Genomic DNA, 19,442 nt, shown 5'->3' on the forward strand with positions numbered 1-19,442 from the left:
CATCTCTGTATTTAATTAATTAGTTTATTTATTTTTAAAGATTGTATTTATTTGAGAGAGAGAGGGAGAGAGCATGAGCAGTGGGGAAAGGCAGAGGGAGAGGGAGAAGCAGACTCCTCACCGAGCAGAGAGCCCTTTGCAGGCTAGACCCCAGGACCCTGAGATCATGACCTGAGCGGAAGGCAGACACTTAATGGACTGAGCTACCCAGGTGCCCTGTAATTAAAGTTATTTAGTAAATGAAAAGATTATTCTCAAAATTACAAAATGAACTGTTTATTTTGAAACAGATTATTTGTTAAATTTAGTATTGGTGTAAGAAAGTATTTCCAACTATTAAAAAAAAAACAAAATCTAAAATAACAACAAAAATTAAGACTCTCAAAAATAATAGCCCCATGACAATTATTAAAATAATTAGAAATAATATTGTTATCCTACTCTTTCTGCTTCATTCAGTTGTCTCACTTTATAACTAGAGACGAACACTCATAGGAAGTTCCCTAAAATACCTTTATATACTCTTCTCTATCCCCACAGGGAATTGTTGAGTTTACACAATATCTATTTAAATTTGGAACCTGAAGAGTTTTATAAATATGTATATACACACACAGGTTTCTGTTAATATTGTTATTCAGTTTCTCCATAATTATCATTTAGTTATCTGGTCATTTGATTTTTCTTCATAGACAATTGGAGACAGGGAACAGTTCTTTTTTAAAGATTTATTTGTATATTTTAGAGAGAGAGCATGAGCAGGGGGAGGGGCAGAGGGAGAGAATCTCAAGCAGACTCCCCACTGAGCGTGGAGTCCTAACTGGGGCTACATCCCAGGACCCTGAGATCAGAAGCTGAGCAGAAACCAAGAGTCAGAGGCTAAATGGACTGAGCCATCCGGGGGATGCAGTTCTTGATCAGTAAGGTAGATAGAGTGGTGTCTTCACTGCATCCCCCATCCAGGTTCCCTCGTTAGGGTCCAGTCCTTCCCGGGCTCAGTCTCAAAGCTCCTTATAGATCAGCAGAAGCCTCAACTGCAACTCGAATTTGGTGACCTTTCATTGTCCAACCAGTCTTCCTCGTTTGTGGGGAAGGTGTACATTTCACATTTACATACTTTCCTTGCATAGTTATAGTTAGGTATCTTTATCTTAATTAATATAAAACATTTCAAACTGACATATGGACTTTATTTGGATTTCATCAGATTTTCCACAAATGTCATTTTTCGTTCCACGGTCCAATCTAGAATACCACATTGCATTTAGTAGTTCGTCTCCTTAGTCTCCTCCGATCTAGGACAATTTCTTGTTTTTCATCACATTGACAATTTTAAAGAATCTTCAGCCAGGTATTTTGTGTAATGTCTCTCACTTCGGGTTTGTCTGATGTTTTCTCATCACACCGGAGTTGTTGATGGGGTAAAACTACCTCAGAGGTGACGTGTTGTCATGGCATCGTATCAGAGGTATGTGGTATCAACATGACTTATTACTGGTGATGTCAATCTTGATTACTTGCTTAAAGTAGCATCTACCAGGTTTGACCCTATAAATTGATGTTTCTCCTTCTTCTAACTCTCTCCGGAAGATACCTAACAATGCAACCCCTGCATGCAACTCTGAGCTCAGAGTCTGTTTCCATAGTATCCAAATTAAGAAAACATGCATTGTAACATTCACCAATTTTTCTTTCAACATATATCCCCAAAAAATCTGCAGAATAATTTGGTCTTTGGAATTTAACTTTGTCAATACCTATAGAATAGAAAGCAGCTAATCACAATTAATTTTGTGGCCCTGCTAATGTTACACCAAGAGTTAAATATGTGTACAAAGTTTACCAGCTAATTTACTTAGTGCAATAGCTTTAATTCAAGGAATTCATAGAAACTGTGGTATATATTCAATGCCACATACATATTATCATTCTTATGTATGTTACTCCTGGCTGTGACTTGATGTGCAAACTACATAAAGCTCCTATCACATAAAACAGTGGTACAAGGATATAAATCTCTGTCTTCTCCAATCATCCAAAGTACTAACTGACCACACAGAAACCCATAAATTCTACTCTGAATTCTTTGAACCAATTCAATGACATAATATTTTATGAAAATCACTAACATTAGTAGAAATTTCACTGAAAATTACTGGATCCAATATTCTTGTCTTTGCCATATCGAGATCTTCATTGGAAAAATCTTTCTTAGAAAGCTTTCTCAGTTGTATGAAATCACTGTCATTTCAGTTTCAATGGTTTTCCTTTATTTTCAGAAAAAGAAATATTTAATCAAGAAGAATAAAGTTAGTAATTTTTTCTCTCAATTTATCCAAACTGAAAGTTTTCTAATAAAACCCTCAAATTCTCTATGGCTCATTTCATCCTCACATTGTGGTATTTGAATATACCTGTCAAATTTTGAAGTGTACTAGAAACTATTTTCTGCTCATTAATAAAATTACTTACTTTGTGAAGAAAGTGATACATTTTTTTAATGTATTTTAGAAATGCAGTAGTATCTACCCAAAAATTGGCTAAGGAAAAGAAAGAGTGTGCTTGGTACTTTTTCTTTTAAACACACACACACACACACACACACACACACACACACACACACACAGAAAAGGTGATGATTTAGACCATAGGATTTGATGACGTTTACGGCAATCATCTCAGAAGACAAAACATCTTTCATTTTTTGTAGGCAAAGTCTTTGAGAAAAGTGCCTGCTGGTGCAACATATCATATGTGATCATGATACCATATTATTCTTCGTTGACAGAAGACACAAATCCTGGATTTTCTCCCCTTGGCATGGCAGGGTCATCCTTGCTATAAATTGAGCCACATATATCAAGTTAAAATAAAAGTCTCCTTGGGGATCGAACAGACCGATTTCTTTCATAGTTCAATGAAATTGTCCAGACAGCCACGTGCCACTTCTTTCTTTGGGTCACTGATCAAATGTTACCTTATCGGAGAGGACTACCTGAAGAGTCTATTTAAAATAACTCACTTCTCAACATTATACTGTCTATTCCCCTTCCCTGCTTATTTTTTTTTTCCTACAGCAGCTATTAGTATTCTAATGAGATCTGTATTTTGCTTGTTTTTTTTTAAATATCTGCCTCCTTTTTCTAGAATGCTACATACATAAGGAAAAATATTCTCTTATTTTGTTCACCTTGTATACCTAGTTCCTTGAAAAGAGCTTGACACATAATAGATGCTTAATAATTTTTACTGAATACATGGATTAATATATTTGTTTAACAAATATGTGTGGCTTGTTTGCTACTCTCAATCCAGACAGAGAAAAGCAGCATGTCATAATGACCTTTACGTTACTTGAAGGCAAAAAAAAAAAAAAAAAAGACATTAACAATCTTAATCTACTTCTTCCAAATAATTTTTTGAGTATTATACTATAAAGAACTTCTCTCTACTATAAAACTAATAGCTTATCATTCTTTTCACCCCTTCCCTACATTTACTATGAATAAAAGATCCAGTATAATATTATATCTTTTTCAGACTCCTTTTGCCAACATATCAAATTAATTTCTACAATTTAAATAGTAGATACTTTCAAGGGTCCATTTTTCTTGAGCAAGATTCATAACCTATAAATAATCTGTCATACTTTCCCTTGTCAGAGCCAAGATTTACCATTATTGTAAGGTCTGTGAATATCTGCCTTTCTACTTAATTGTGTTGACCATTACCAAAGGCTTACTAATGGCCTCCAGGGTTATACCGGGATTTAAATAGCCTATTTCATTTATTCTCTATCCATCTTGTTGCATCTTGCCAGATATATTGAGGTTACTCCTATTTGATATTAATTCTTGAAACCTTCAAAATACAGCAAACAGTTGAAAGTAATAATCATTTCTTTTATCTTTTCCTAAAAGGAAAGTTTGACTATGTCACAGAATGTATTCTACAAAGACATATGTTATCAGGACTTTAAAAGATCAGCACCTAGAAGCCAATTCTTCATGGGGCGCCTGGGTGGCTCAGTTGTTAAGCATCTGCCTTCGGCTCAGGGCGTGATCCTGGCGTTCTGGGATCGGGCCCCACATCAGGCTCCTCTGCTGAGAGCCTGCTTCTTCCTCTTCCACTCCCCCTGCTTGTGTTCCCTCTCTCTCTGGCTGTCTCTCTCTGTGTCAAATAAATAAATAAAATCTTAAAAAAAAAAAAAAAAAAGAAGCCAATTCTTCAGAATTTAATCCTAGTGACTCATGATTGTTAGCTGAAGTTTATGGAGGAAAATATTGTAATAATATGTATATCATCCCTAATTTGCCAGGTCAGTCTTAAAGATGATATTCATATCTGAAAGGTCATTTTCATGTGAGACAAATAGTATAATGCCACACCAATTTCAGAACCTAGTCATTACTGATGCTTACATTGCCAAAGCTATCACCTTGTACTACTTTTATAAAGCTCTGATTTAAAGGCTTTCTTCAGGAAATGTGAAACTAGTGAACTTGCCCTTGTGTATAACTTTGCAAGGGCCATCTCAAAAAGGATGTGTCACAGGTAATAAAATAGACCAGACAGGAAAAGGAAGTTTAAGCAACAGACTTATTCGTCGTTTGTGCTGTTGAGATGGTTACAGGTTATGGCAATTGGTTCCATGCATACATTCTCAGTCTCATCCTTCCAATGTTATTATGCAAATTGCCTTCAGACTGAGATGACACTCAGATCCTTCCTGTCACTTTGATGGAAGTCATCACCTAAAGAGACAAACAGCAGCTCTGGATTACCCTTGTTGGAAATGTCTTCCTTTTGGTTGGGTTATATTATATTTCGTTCACTGTGTTCCCAAAAGTGCCACACATTCTTCTTCCCCTTCCAGGTTCAATAGCTCATTATTTCAATTAGACTTTCTTATTACAGGAAACTTTCCATTAAAGGAGATTTCAACTTATGCTCATTTACTTTTAATGTGTTTTTCATCACTTTTCTTGTCACTTTTCTTTATTGTCAAAATGAAACAGGGACAAAGCCTGCCCTTTTTGACGAGAACAACCCTACCCATCTTTTCAAAGATAGTTATTCCTAAGACCAGGAGGATGGGATCCATTTCACATTGTTTGACAATGACGTCTTTTCTTTGCCAATCCAGTGTTGTTCCTACAGTGAGTCGATCATATTAAATACAGTCCTAAACATGAGTTTCTAACTACTTTCATTGTAGTATCAGTCAGCATTAGAGTAAAATATTTTATGGTTTGGAAAGGCATTAACTTTTGCTATAGAAAAATGTATTAAAAGTGCTGGTACTATATATTCTCCTATAATTAATAAATGTTACCATATGAAAAGATGTCTTAGTTGAAAAGTTACTCAGAAAAATAACCACAAAACTAAACATGACAATCTCAGCTTATTTACATAAAATCTTGAAATATCTATTCTAATGAGTTCTTTAAACAAAAGTTGCATTTAAACTATCTAGATTGAATTTTGAGGTATATATACATTGTTAGAAATTCTCATTTGTTGAGAAAAATGTAGAGAAGTTTAATAATTTTTCAGCGGTGTCCTTTTCCTTGTTTTATTAGTTGCAATAAAAATTCCACTAGAATAAATCAGATTAGTTCCTTTACGTAGGAGCATTCTTTCTCATGGGTACCTTTAGCCTAGGTATTTTCCATTGCCTCAATATATTAGATACTCAGTGAATATTGAATGAATGCACAGATGGACATTAATTTTTCTAATGCTCTTTTATCCATTGGTTTGTGTCTCTTTCTGACTGCCACTCATTTACTCAACCAGTATTTACTGAGCACTTATTATGTTCCAGGCTCCTTTCTAAATATTTAGTATATATCAGTACCCAATAGAGTAAATAATCCCTGTCTCATGATACCTATGTTGTATTAAATCACACTTGATGAAATTAATTTAATTTACCGGTCAACACTTTTTTTTTTCACCATAATATATTATTCTCTGCAAGGGGGGAGGAGAGTAGGGTGCATTTGACAGAGAGTAATATATTTCATATATATGTATATAATTTATATAATTTGGTGAAATACTGTATAAATATGGGATATAATAGAACAAATATGAAATTGTCATTGAGGAAAATATACTTAAGGAAATACATGAGAAGAGATTATTCTTTTCTCATGTCTAAATATTTTCTCAGTCATTAGCTTTGATATTTTAGAGACATTTATAGAGCAGTTGGCTTTTTTTGACTGCTGTCAAATACTTTGATCCATCTACAGACTCCCCCTACTTTTGCTTAAATATATATTGGCTGCAATTGACAGACACCATCTGGAGAGAGCAAAAGGTCATTTTTAACACCTGGAAGCCTTTCCTCTGGGTAATGGGCAATATCACCATCACGTCAGGCATGTATCTCAAGGTCCTTACCACCTTCTCCAGCGAATTCCCTGACAACAGGTTGCTCTTGTGGCGGAAAGGTAAAGTGGGTACAAGTGACCACCTTTTGCTAACATCCATTCTAGGAGGCAAACTGCCTGAAAAACTGGAATCACACGGATACATATTCACAGGCAGGTCTGAGACTTCAATATTCTGAACTATCTTTTGCTCTTCTTAGGAGTATCTAATATTATCTTCTTATGTTAATGTGATGATTGATTCAGATCACCTGTGTCAAATGGTGATAAGTAAAATAACACTAATGTTCTCTTCCTGCATCGATTTTGAACAAGAGAACAAAAGAAGAAATAGTTTATTTTCAGCTAACTAACATAATGATACTGACTGGAAACAAGAGAGTATGGAAAAGACTACTCTGAATACCCAGCTGTTGACACCTTGGTATATTGGCTGTTTTTACTTGATTTTTTTTCAAATAGTCTTATTTTTAGAATAGGTCGAATCATGACATTGTATACCTGAAACTAATGTAACATTGTGTGTCAACTAAACTTCAGTAAAAAATAATAAATAAATAAAAGGAAAGAAAAAAGAAAGAAAGAAAGGAAGAGAGAGAAAGAAAGAAAGAAAGAAAGAAAGAAAGAAAATGCAGCAAAGAATATCTCAGCAACTAATCATCATTTGTGTTTTCTGATTGTGCCCATAGTAATAGATTCATGGATGTAGGATTGAGTTTACTTTTGAAGTCAATATTTTAAAGTTTGTTTGTGTTTTTTTTTTTTTACTGCATATTATCATATTGCTTTATGGAAAAGTTTCATCAGTGTATACTATTGCAATATGATAGTTCTTAGAAAATCTCACCCTGACTAGTGTCTCTTAATTGTCATCCGTTTGGTGAAGGAAAATCATACCCTGGTGTGTGTGTGTGTTTGTTGAATTTGACATTCTCAAATTTAAGGCTACCTTGACTTTTTTTCTGTTTATTTAAATTACTTTGGGTTAAAATATATTTTTCTGTTGTAATTTAGATATTCTTTTTCACAGTCTAAATGCCCTTAGTTTTTAGTTGGGGTCCTAATCACTTACTTAAAATATTAGTGGAAAATAGATTTTCTAATTTGCGAATTGCCTCTTACTGTGTTTATTCTGTTTTTAATAGATACAAATTTTTTGGTAGTCAATATTTCCTTTATTTTCCTTTTAATTTTTTCTATTATACTTACCCTTGCAGGCATCTTTCTGCATAGGAAGTTCAAATACATTGTAAGCTATATTTTCCTTTTTTTTTTTTATTTTTTAAATTCTTTAAACTTTTTTCTATTTAACTGTTTAATCCCTCTGATTTTGTGAATGTAAGAGAGTGTATATGTGTTCTTTCATCTGCTTATTATTCAATATAAAAAGAGACTTGAATGTAAATTTTTCCCAAAGTCTAAATTTCCCAACAATATGGTCTTTGCTTTGTTTATTTCTCTCTTCGTCAGTGGCTAGAAGATCTGTGTGCTATTTTTAAGTCCATTGGTAGTTCTCTTTGTTTTTTCATAAATATTCTTTAGCTTTTCTCTTTTTATTATAAGTAAATGTTAAACAGGATAATTTAAGCCTCTTTATAAAATCTGAAAAGTAGTATTCAAGTCACCATTGTCTTTTTTAATTTAGAGAATTAGATTCTTGTGATTACTAAAATACTTTTGTACATTTTATACCTTCCTTTTCAAGTATATCAACTGATACTTTGTAATTAGACAACTATCGGTACTGTACTACATAACTGATCTTAGTGATCAACACTAGGTCTTGAATTTTAAATTTTGATTAATTTTTATTTGTCCCTATTGCAAAATCTAAGAAATATTTCCAAAAGGGTTACATGATAGAAGTAAATCCCACTTTTTTTTCCTTACACAAATAACCTACAGCATTAATTGTAAGCAAAATTTCTTTACCTCATCAAGCCTCACATCGCTCCCCTGGAAAAAAATAGGATAATATTACGTAATTCATAAACTTGGTGTTGGGAATTAAATGAACTGAAACTAGTTGACAGTTCACCACTATGCTTGACATTGTTCAGTTATTATCATTCTCCTGAGATTTCTCTAATTTCTTTCCTGCAACTTGCCTAGCAGAAGTCTTTTAGTCATAGAGTTTGTCCCTCAAATCTCTCAAGTGTCTTTTAACATTTAATATGCTACAAAAGAAATCTGAACCGTGTTTGAATTTTATTTCATTTTTGGTGTTATATTTTTGTTATTGTGAATAAATACTTACAAGGAAATTTATTTTCACATTTCATGAAAGGAGAAGTGACTTTCTCAAAACTGATTTTCCCTAATTCATAATGAGACTTTTCAGTCAGGATAGCTACAGTTAGATGTCTTCTTCAACTATGAAAGCTCTTCTTCAATTATGTCTATGAGTATTATTTCTGTTTCAATTGTTTTGTTTTCTGCACTGTTCCTCAGATCCTCCTATAATTTCTTTTATTAGTAGCATTTTTTTTCCTTCCTTCCTTCCTTCCTTCCTTCCTTCCTTCCTTCCTTCCTTCCTTCTGTCCTTCCTTCCTTCCTTCCATCATATCTGAGCTCTTTGTCCTTTTCCCTGACTCTGGGAGAACTTGTTATTTATCATACACTCACTGATTTAATCTCCTGCTGCATCTATTCAGCTGTTTTCTGCCTCAGATGCAGCTTTAAATTCTGTTACTGTGTATTTCATTTTCATGTATCTCTTTTTGATCTTACCCATTGTAGTGGGTTGAATTATATCCCTCCAAAAAAGTTAAGTCAAAGTCCTAAGCTTCAGTACCTGTCCATATGATCTTGTGTAGAAATAAGGTCTTTACAGACATAATAAAGTTAAAGATTTCAAAGTGAGATTATTTTTAATTTAGAATGGATCCTAAATCCAATAACTAGTAAACTTTGAATAGAAGAGAGAGTGATATTTGAGATACAGTGACTCAGAGGTGAGGCCAAGGGAAACAGAGGCAGACATAAACCAAAGAACAGCAAGGATCACTAGTAACTGGTAGGCGCAGGGGAAAGGACAAGGAAAGGATTTCCCTTAGGACCAGAAAAAGCCAGCCAAGTCCACATCTTTATTTTGGACTTCTGGTCTCCAGAACTGAGAGAATACATTTCTTTTGTTTTAAGCTGCCAGATTTGTGATGATTTTTTGTGGCAGACCAAAGAAACCCACTTATTTATATTTTTATTTATTAATTCATGTTTTTCTGTTTTATATTAAATGACGATTTTTCTAAGAGCCAGGAAGTAAGTTGATAGTTTTTTCTTTATTGCCATTTTTTTAAAATTTTTTAAAATTTCTTATGTCCTTACTTCTATTTTTTTCTTTCAAAGATATTTCAGTGGTTAATTAGGAAGGTTTCATTGGAGGATGCCAGCCAACTGCTATTTTAAACAAAACCTTCAATTAAATTGATAAAGAAATACTTATGCTTAATTATACATCAGGGATACAGTGAGGATCAGATCATACCATAAACAATATAAGGAAAAGAAAATCTAACATATTGTATTATATTTAATATCAACTTGTAGCATAATCCTTTATAGTTATAACTCAACAAAGAAAATCATATGGCTGATGTGTACCTTTTAAATTAAATTCATAAAAGCTATCTTAGTTTGGATTTTCACAGAAACAAACCCTAAAGCAAAGATTAGAGTACATTTAATTTATTTGGAGGTGATCCCAGGAAATACTGGTAAAGGAGATCGGATGGGAGGATGCAAGGTGAGCCAATAAGGATTGTTATCAAGGAATAATACCACTGTAGCTATCTGGAGCTTAGCCATGTGGGAACTCTAGGTACTAGGGTAAACCATGTTATTCACTCAAGGTGGGACATAATCATACACCAACTGCCTTCTGTCTTTTCGGTTGAGGTCTGCTCTTGTATGGGTGAGGATAGCAGTGTTCCCTGAACACTTCTGGTTTGCTAATTGGGTGGCAAAGCTGTCTCTGGAGGACTGAAGAAACTCTTAGGGAAAGAATACAGGTGTTGCCAATTAAAAGTTAAGTGGTTGCACTCTAAAGTAGAGAGCGTGGGCAGGGCACCAATCACATCTGCTACAGGGGCATTAAAGTATAGGGACCCTCTTAAAATATCTGAAAACCCAAGATTAGCAGTTGCTAGCACTGACTTCCATGGGCAAAGCACTAACACAGTAGGAGATCTGGATGGCCTTTCTGTAGTTCTCTTGACCTTTCTGTCATGCTTGCTAGTTGGCTGTAGTGTCTCCAGACCTTGTGTTCCTTGAACTTCAATCAAAGAAGAAAGAAAAGGAATAAACTCAGTAGAGATTTTCTCTGCATGAGTCTCTTTTGTATCAGAAAAGAAAAATCTTCCCTAGAATTCCTCTGGCTGACTTCTTAATACCTCATTGATCTAATAGAAAAAGGGATGGGTCTATTTTTATTCAGATATAGGACTCTCAGCCTAGTAGCTGAACAAAACTGAGGTTTATCGGAAGGAAGACATGGGGAGTGGAGATGGTTTTGGAACCAACAGCCTAGTCTGCTATAAAATGGAAGGGAAAAAATAAACCAGAAGATGTCTTAGGAGCAAAAACGTTTCAGTTTTATGCCTTTAATTATTTGTATATATAATTTATACATATAAATATATACAAATTATTTATAATTTTATTTAAATATGTAATTATTTTATATATGTATTTTATATTCTGTGCAGATATTTTTATATTTATTTTTATTTTATTAGATCATATATGTATCTGAGTAGGTGTGTATATCTTTGAGTTAGTTGCAGTGTGGTAAGTTAAATTTTTCACAGTGTTTTCAAAATATAGAAGAGATTATCTTCATTTTCTGGCACTAGATACTCCAAGTAATCACAGATCTTAATTACTATTCCCATCTAAAGTGCTAAGCCTCTTGTCATGCATAACAAAAATATATAAAATTAAAGGGCATATATTACTTTGAAGATGCTAAAATGACAGTGAATCTCTCCTTTCTGTATTATTTTTGGTCCCATTTAAATAGGAGAAAATACTATAAACATGAGTGGCTTCCGTCACCTTTCAACATATTAATATTGACATGCTATCTTCGGTCATGTTTTTCCATTTCATTTCAAATAATATTTCAGTAAAACTTAACAAAGATTTATAAGCTTAATTTAAACTGAATTTGAATTAGATAAAGAAAAACACCTTTCAGAAAACCTTAAGTCCTGGATTTTTACTAACTTACTTTTAGCTCTACAAAAAATCCCAAAACATTTGATTTGGGAATTGCTTACTGCACTAACAGATGGAACATCAAATGTCAGAGGCTTACCACCATATGTTTACTTCTCACCTAGCCCAAATGATATTTTAACTTAGATTTCTGATTAGTCCAAGTGGTGATTCCAAAACCAAATCTTAGCTTTGGTTTCATCTTCTTTGATAAATGGTTTCTAAGATCACCAAGCTAATAAAGATAGAAAGGGCATGTAGGAGAGACTTGGGAGATTTTTATGGGTAAGTCCTAGAAAAAGCACATATGAATAAAACATTGACTAGACTCAAACACATGGCCCTACCTAATTGCAAAGGATTCTGGGAAATACAGTCTAATTCTGGGGCCAAAAAGAAAAAAAAGAACAGTCTTGCTGATCAGCTGACATCATTACCAGATTCTTTTAACCTCTCCAAAATCCTCTTCCCAAAGTTACAGAACGCAAGAAACTAATAATTTAACTTATTCATTCAACAACAACTTAATATGCTTTCTAAGGTTTAATTCACAAAATAATGCTGTTGTCAATGCAGTTAATATTGCATCAAATTAAGCACAGGATTTGGACGTGATTTTTAAATGAGAAAGCAAAGTCAAAATGTTTTTTGAAATAAAAATCATTTATTTATTCCACAAATATTTATTGGTTGTCTGCTATGCACTACGGTCTTTGTTCGTACTTACATTTAAAATTGTACATTAATATTATTTTTAATTATTTAGCCTTACCATATACTGATAACACCTAAGAAGTAATAATGACGTTTTATTTTTATAAAAGATAACTTTTTATTTCCTCAAAAACCAGGAAAGTACCTGGTGCTAGCTGTTCTCTATCACCAAGGGGACTTGTCTTTTGTGATGTAATAAGAATGACAATTGGTCACAATTACTGGTACAAAGGATGTAAACATGCCAACTTTTATGGAGAAATTTCATCCTTTATATTCATCCCAAATCGTATTCAATGAAGAGTACCATTTAGTGCAATTTAATGTAATTCCCTCTTAGAGGTTAAAATTTAGTACCCATGCAACATATTCCTGCCTTGTGAAACACTTTGAAAACTGTCCTTTCCAACTTGCAGAAACATACATATTTTAAAAGCAAAGTTATTTTCATTCACTGCTTTTGCTTATGGTGGTTCTGTTTACTTCTTTGCTTTTTTAAACAGCACGAAATCCTGTGGTAAATACTTAGTGTTAGCCCTAAAACATTTTCACAAAAATGTAATGACATTACAAAGTTCCTTTCATTGCTTCCGGTTACCTAATGAAATGTACCTCTAGTTTGCAGCCATTAGTATTTTTATTTTGTCATTTTCTTGTTGGAATTTAGAAATAGTGATGCCTTAAACCACATAGGGCAGACTATAGGTTACTTCAAAAAAGCCCCACCGTGATTACGGAGGAATCAAAATTCCTGACCCAGACAGAGGCTGTTTTTCTAGGGCGAGAAAGATAAGGGCTTAAGAATTACACACAGAAGGGTACCTGGATGGCTCCATTGGTTAAACACTTGATTTTGGCTCAAGTCATGATCTCAGGGTCATGGTATCCAGTCCCTCTTCAAGCTCCATGCATGGAACCCTGCATCAGGCTGCACAGTGGGAGCGGAGTGTGCTTAAGATTCTCACTCTTCTCCTCTCCCTCTGCCCCTTCCCACTGCCTCCTTCTGTATGCTCATGCACACTGTCTCTCTCTTTAAAAAAAAAAAAAAAAAGAATTAAAGACAGAAACATAGTGAAGGACAAACAATGGGATGATGCCTGAGTGGCTCAGTAGGTTAATGGTCTGCCTTTGGCTCGGGTCATCCTCTTGGGGTCCTGGGATCCAGTCCCGCATCAGACTTCTTGTTTAGCTGGGAGCCTGCTTCTCCCTCTCCTCTGCTCTTGTGCTCTCTCTTGCTATCTCTGTCGCTCTCACTCTGACAAATAAGTAAAATCTTAAAAAAAAAAAACACTGAAAAATACAATATGTGGTAAATTAGCAATAAAGCATATGTTTCTTGGTCTCAGGTCAGATTTTTTTTTTTTTCAGTAACCTTCTTCCTGTTAAAAGTAAAGAGGTTCTGTACCTATTTTATTTTTCCTGTTAAATGTAAAATTAAATATCAAAATGACAAGATTTGTCCCTTAGTTCCTTTTTTTTTTTTTTTTTTTTTAATTCCCAATACTCAGGTATACCTGTCTTTCTTGTGTGGTCTTCATAACATAAAAAGGAAGATAATTATTCCTTTCAGAATAAGACTTTATACATACATATACATATGTATTACTATATACCACAAATCATTAAGCAGAAAATATGCCTGAAAGTGTCTCTCTGTATTTTTGAAGTGCATTCTAGAACATTCTAGAACTGAAAGGTGTTATATTTGCATTGAATATGGATTCCACTCTGTGGCTTCAGGTTAAGAACTCCTGGAAAGATCAGAAGGACATTATACATGATTAGATGAGAAGGTAGTCTTGCACACAGTTCATGTTTCACAGGCTCTTCAGAAGATGGGACAACAAAGACTCTCACATGTTTACCCTCCTTTGACTTGCTTCAGTTTATCCCCACATGTTTATCACAGATCCAAGTTGGATTATGTCTTTGAATAGGTTGAGATGGGAGATGCATTGCTTTAACATCCACTTCACATACAGAAATGACCCCATGTGAATTCTATTCCACTTCCTTCTGTATCTTCTTTTAGAGGCTGATCTTTTTTGTAATTTTTCCCCCAGTTTGAAGGTCTGTTTTCTTAATTTAAATGCATTATTCTTGGTAAGCTTTAGGAATTTACTTGCTATAAATGATTCTCCATACCTTGCCAATTAGGATACTCAATGTAAGCAAACTTGAAATAGCTTAAGCAACAATGGGAAGTTTTTTTTAAGGAGTCCATCCAACTGTGGCTAAGAGGGTTAAAATTATGCTGTAAACAAGATGTCCAGGTCATTGGCTTTAGGGGTGGAGACAATTAACAGAATTGCTGTGAACTTTATAATTACCTGTGAGTTATTGTTTTTTGCCAGATAACCATAAAACGCAAAATTTTGCAAGAAAGTCTAGGACAAAATGTTGAGAAGATTATTTTTATAAATATATTCATATAACAATGAGTCACCATAGTTCAAGGAAAGTTATTTGTGGAATTGGCAGATATAGCATATATCTATTAAAATAGGTGGTGGTTCTTAATATTAGACTTTTTTTTTCTAAAAACAAAATTCAAAAAATTATTGTATGAAAGTCCCTATTACATTGAACTGTATTTCCCATACATCTTACTCTTCTATTGGAAATGAAGTATTCTATTTGAAATATTAAAACTTGGTAAATCTATCAGCCTTCCTTCTGCAAATTTCTTAAATCCTAATTGGACGTTTTCGTCTGGTGAAAAGAAATTGTCTTTATATTGATACAATCTGTACATTTGTAGTTAATGATATAAGAGAATCTATGGAAATGGAATAAGAATGTTTTCAAAATGAACACTAGTGAAGAGCCACATATATAAAAATCATCTATATATCAACAAAAATATACATCACTCGGTTAGCATAATCTCATCCTATATTCATCTGAATTCACGAAGTGAGACTCTCTTCCTATGGAAAACTCTATAGTTACTGAATGTACTAACTTCTTGTTAGATTTTAAAAAAAAAAATTCTTAAGCAAAGGAGTTACATGATGAATTGGTGATGGAAAATGCACAATCTTTCACTAAGACCTAATCAGAAAATAGGATCTCTCTCCAAGCATACTTTTAGTAGCCTGGCCTAAATTTGAACCAGTGATTTGAGAGATACAGCTCTTCATGTTTTAAGTTTAGGAAAGTATATGGGAGGGGGTCAGATTTTCCAGAGAATGTTATCTAAAGGGCTCTTCATGATTTAGGGGTGATTGTCAGGCTGGGAATTATCTCTCTAGTTTAATGCCTGCATATTTACCCTCCAGTCTGTCCTTGCCTATTGTGATTCTATGCTGCCCCCATTTTAAGATCTGTACATGAGATACATCCATGTCAAAGAAATACAATGCATATATAATGATACCTACCTCCTCAGTCACCCCCAGCTTTGCTGTTGGTCACCTCCAAAGCTAAAATATCCTTAAATATCCTTGTCTCCTCCCTTGTCCCACAAAGCTCCAGGAACTCAAGTCCATAATTTGCAAAAGAGGTTTAATGGACATTTGGAGGCAATGGAGATTAGAGCATAAACAGCACACAACTTTAAGGTGAATGTCAAATATTATTACTCCAGGAAAATCTTGATCCATTTCTCATGGCAGGGAGTTTCTCAATGGTCATGTCCCTTTCTAGGCCCCAGTTGCCGCCAGAACATTCATGACCCATTATATCTCAAATCCTCCCTCTCATCTTCTATTTCAGTTTCCCTGTACCCTTCTGGGGGACTCAGAGAAGTTCAAATCCCTATTACTGGAATATGCAGGGGAAAAAATACCTTAGAGTGAAATTTTCCATGTACACAATAACCAGAGACATTTTCTTTCATAGTCATTTGTTCTAATTAAAATCCTTAGCCAAAGAGTGATTGCCTTCGTCTTGCTACTTAGTTTGTTTGTTTATTGGGTGTTGGTGGCAAGATGGCTCAAACTGTATCTTTTTGTTAATAAAACTTATGTAACCCTACTTTCATCATCTAGAGTGGGAGATAGTGAAGGAACTTGTAGCATGGACGTGGTTGCCCAAATCCCGAGGTGGCCAAAATGAAAACCAGAGCTATACAAAAAATTGCTAACTCTATTCTAGTTCCTAGGGGCAAGAATTCATAATAAATATCCTCCTTGTTCTGGAAGCCGCCATCTTTTTTGGGAGAATGGCATCCACTTCATTTGATAAATATAAACCACTTGAAAAAAAATTCTTTTCAAGATGTCTAACATTTCTTGGGTTAGCTGAGGAGCTTATGTCACCTGGCTGATTTCATAATCCTATCTGTATGTATTCTATGTTTTTATTTGATAAATATTTGACAAATATTTGACAAATTCTTAATTGTCTTTTGTGCAATTATTTGAATGTTTCTAACAGAATGCTAATTTTCTAAGGATTTGAAATGAAAACTTGGTAACTTACTTTGGATAGAATACCACCAGTGTCTGGGGGCATAAATGGAATTAGATATTAATACTATTGACTTATTGTTTGCACATAAACACAAGGCTAAAATCATCTGCAGATTTAACTCAAGGAAGCAATTTCTTCCTCAGGGCATTTTGGCATTTTGGCAGGGATCTTGAGTTGCTTTTTCCTCTCCTCTTTGGCTGTTCTCCTTGGGGCTCAGAGCAGGGACTATCCATTAAGATCAGATGCATGTAATCATGGTCAATTTCCTGCAAGAGCAGAAGGGGTGGGCACTCGGATGCTTGGCCTTCATTTTTTATTCTGTTTCCATGGGTGGTGTTTTTCTATATGTAACAGCAGCTGGAATCCAACTATGTGGTGGAGAGGAGAAAAGAGAAAATGAAACTCCTCTTAGGTATAAGAGTATTCCCTATTTGTCTGGTTTCTTTCTCTTTAAGTGAATTTTCTGTAGTTCCCAGTTTCTCTACTACATGCAATGTGATGAAAGCTATGGAAACCCAGACTCAACTCAATGTATACTTAGTTGATGCCAGAAACCTGAAGAAATGTCACTTTATTTCAAATGTCAGTATCCAGTGTTTCATGAAGAACAAATCTTCCTTAGAAAGTCCCCAAAGTACCTATAACTGGCTGTTGCTTGCTTAAAGCCTCAGCTGTGAAAAGGCATTTTCATTTTTGTTGGCGCTCAGTATCTTTGGGGCTGTAAGAATGCCTGATACATTGGCAAATCTCGTACCGAACAACAGAAAGAGAGCAGGAAGGGCTTTCTCTTTTTCTACAGTATACACACACACACACACACACACATATAAGCACACTATGTTCAATATCTATATATGTGTGTATGGATTTTATTATATATTATATGTAATATATATTAGCTCATTTTACTCATGAAAATAAAGATTCTGGCTTAAAAAGAGAGTTTCTTGAAAAACCAGATATTTTGGGGTGCCTGGGTGGCTCAGTCAGTTAAGTGTCTGCCTTTGGCTCAGGTCATGATCTCAGGGTCCTGGGATGGAGCCCTGCCTCGGGCTCCTTGCTCAGCAGGGAGCCTGCTTCTCCCTCTCCCTCTGCTCCCCCTGCTTCTGCTCTCCCTCTCTCTCTATGTTAAATAAATAAATAAATAAAATCTTTTTAAAAAATCAGATATTTTAATACCTCAAAGTCATTTTTTTCAGTTCCCTTCAAAATACTTTCCTAGACCTACAATTTTCTGATTATGCTCTTAGCTTTATGCCAAGAATAGAGATTTAAAAATATGTCACATGCACAATATCCTGCACTTGTATGAAACTGTTCCTTCAGAAATTGTTCATTATGTTATTCAATCTCTCTAATATGTAGACCTCCACAAGAGTAGCACTAGGAAAAGCACCTCTTGTTATTAAGTGTTATTATTTAAAGAGAGTGTAGAAGACCTCTTCTTGTTTCCTTCTTGTTTGGCAGGAAGCTCCTTGCTAAAGTTTAAGCTTACCTGCAGTTATCCTCCCTCGCTCAGACAATCTGATACAACTTCCCATCTCATCTTTAATAATTAATGACAAAAATAATTATTACTGTAATAAAGAAGCTTACGTCCCTCTCCAATCTCAGCCAGACTTCAGGGCAGAGGGTGTGGAGACTTCATCATCATTCCAGGGCACCACAGGGAGGCCTCTCCGTGGGGTAGCAGGAAATTGTCAAAATATAACATGTCATGGCTTGTACCACATGCTCCTGCTTAGCGGCTGGACAGCAAGAAACTGGACAGCTAGACATCACTACTCACATAAAGAGGAAAACTCTACCCCCTCCAGTCCCAACCGACCCAGGTTCTTAGGTGATATCGATTTTCCAGGGCTACACACAAAGTCTGGTCAGTCGGTGAGCGTTCTGAGACAGGAGACCTTCTGGCAATGCAACCAGTTACCCTCACAATGGACTTTCTCTCCGCCAGACTTTTACTGGCACCTCGCGGACAGCTGTCATCTCCAACAATTTCCTAGTGAGGCTCCCCATCACTGCAATGTCCCACTCCTTCCTCCTGCCTTCCAAGCCTCTCTGGCAGAATGTACACATGTCTTTATTCCCACAGGCTCTGTGTGCATCTTGTCTTAATTGGCCCCCATGGCTTTTCAACAAGAACCTAAATTTCCTATGAAAATTAGGCCAGAAATTATTAGCAACAGAACATCTTCCTCTCCAGTCCTGGAATTCAGAGGAACTCAGTCTTGAGGAACATGACCAAGAGATATCCATTCCTGAGGGGAAGAATGCGTTTCCATTTAACCTGACAAAACCATCTCTCCACTCTAGGATTGTTTAAATCAATTCTTGTAATGGAGCAAATACAGAAAATTAGTTGGATTGTCATATGCACTAGTTTGAAGATTGAAATTCGGCTGATTTCTAATGATCATCGGTGCATTACAGTTTATAATTAGATTTTGCATATTTCCTCCATCCTCATAAAAACATGATTAGTGAGATGAGATCATTATTTTCAATATGCTGATGAGGAAATAGAGGTTCAGAGAAATGGTGACTTATCCAGGAGAGCCACGTAGAGATTGGACAGTGAGATATCATAGTCTGTTTTCTTTTTATTACATTCCTACACCTTACAGTAGCCTTTTCTGGGAAACTTCCCACTCCCTCTCATTCTGTGTTACTGGCTTTAGGACATATATG

The sequence above is a fragment of the Ursus americanus genome, chromosome 26 (assembly GCF_024610735.1).
Source record: "Ursus americanus isolate L20-20 chromosome 26, mUrsAme1.1.p, whole genome shotgun sequence".
Taxonomy (NCBI): domain Eukaryota; kingdom Metazoa; phylum Chordata; class Mammalia; order Carnivora; family Ursidae; genus Ursus; species Ursus americanus.